Raw genomic sequence first — 1,890 nt, forward strand, 5'->3', positions numbered from 1 at the left:
GCCACTCCCAGAAGTGGTTGCAGCCACTCCCAGAAGTGGTTGCAGCAAGCACAGTAATTGGCCATTGTGAGATCACCTAGAGGACCCCTACCACTGGACTGCAGGATCGCCCGTAGGGGACCCCACCTCCCCAGACTGCAGGTCGGCAGGACTGGTCACAGGGGGGGGGCACATGCCCCTGCCCTGACTAAGGCAGCACCAGTCATCCATGGGTATGGAGCCTCTCACCTCCTGTGAGGATCTGTGATGATGCAAATTACATAGTAGTTTAGTGGTTAGAGCAGTTGCCTAAGAAGTAGAATCCTGGGTTCAGAGCTCTTAGCCTGAGGGGTTTGAACCCATATCTCCCAATTCTCAGGAGAGTGCTCTGACCAATGGATTATAATCTTGATTGAGAAATGGTTCTCTTCACCCCTCATAATGCATATGAGACACTTTGCAGCAAAGAATGCAGGATTCATGGGCTCAAAAGAAGGACCCGAAGAGGAAATCTAGCTTTGTAGCCAAGCACTTAGAGTCTTCATCTTGGAAGGGAGAATCACAGTTTTGGTCCCCGTTCTAAAAGAACATTCTTTGGATAAAATACATAAGAAGTCCTGGGATCAGGTACCAGAACCCAGGATTTCCCTTTCCTGGTGGGACTACAACCAAAGACTACCGTGTCTTGCTTCTTTCTGGCTTCATGAACACTGCATTCATTGTTCGATAATGATTCAACTTGACCAGGAGGGGTGGAGGACACCTCTATCTCATCCTGCCAGTAGGCTTGTCATTATGACATTCCCCTGGGAGGGGGAAGAGGTGGCTTAGAACTGTCAGGCTGAGGAAAGCACTGAACCAAGTCTCCTACTTCCTAAGCAAGTGCTATAACCCTCATGGGGAGATTACTGCACAATAGATGGGCAGTGGCAGCATAATGACCACTCTTTAAACAGAAAAGTATCCTGACTCATTTCTTCAAAAGTGGTTGTAGGTGATGTAGTCTCAGGAGAAGATTCTGGACACAGGATAGAAGTGCCTTTCTGCAATCCTGAGTCAGATGGCTATACTCCAAAGGGGATTTCGGGTATACTCCTGTACTTGGCATATCCTATTGGCTAGCCTTAGGTGGCTATTGCTCAGTATGCTGCCTGATTCAGACCTCATTCTGAGAAACATTGTGTAGGGCATCTAGGTGGTCTGGATCCTACTCTGAACGCTGGGCACCTGGAAGTTAGGTGTTGTGGTTCCTCAGTTGCAGATGTCTAAATCTTTTGTTGGACCTAGTCTATAGTGAACTCAATAATGATGAAGAAATAAAGCATTTTTCATGCAAATATATCAAACTCTTAGGATTCACCAATATTTTCCTGAATATAGGGAGTTGTTCAAATACTCACAAGCAGGTCCAAGCTGTAGTTTTTTGCCAGAGCCCTGAGTGAAGATATATCTACACTAGAGTTGGCAGCCTTGTTTTAACTTCCGTCAACTGGTTCCCCAGGACACACACATTTATGATTTACCCTAGGGATTGACCCTGCCTAAACTGCAAATGTCTGGACTAATTCACAGTCACTCTAGTTAACAATCAATTGTTGTTAGTTGGCAATCAGTTAACGGGAAGGTTGTTTGTTTGTTTTTTTTAAAAGAACCTCAGAATTTTATCTCAACAACAAACCATGAAGGCCAGCTGCACAATTGTGCTGCCCTTGGGCCAAACTGTGGCCGTGAATTCCCCTTGTGGTACCTTTATTCCCTATACCAGGCACAAATTGCTTCAGCCTCTCTGTGGGCACAGTGGAAGGGGACAAATGTAGGAAAAAAGAAATAGCCACTGAGAATCCTTTCTCCATCATACTGTGACCCCCCCCCCCCCCCCCCCCCCACGCTGCTCTGCCGGCGAGAAGGAAC

General features: G+C 46.7%; 1 long non-coding RNA gene across 2 annotated transcripts in view; it reads right to left on the reverse strand.

The window, feature by feature from the left end:
* The window catches only part of LOC112551157, a 16,536-nt gene that overhangs the window by 10,333 nt on the left and 4,313 nt on the right, over positions 1-1,890 (reverse strand). The gene's annotated exons all lie outside the window — the stretch shown is intronic.

This window comes from Alligator sinensis, unplaced genomic scaffold, assembly GCF_000455745.1.
Source record: "Alligator sinensis unplaced genomic scaffold, ASM45574v1 scaffold335_1, whole genome shotgun sequence".
Taxonomy (NCBI): domain Eukaryota; kingdom Metazoa; phylum Chordata; order Crocodylia; family Alligatoridae; genus Alligator; species Alligator sinensis.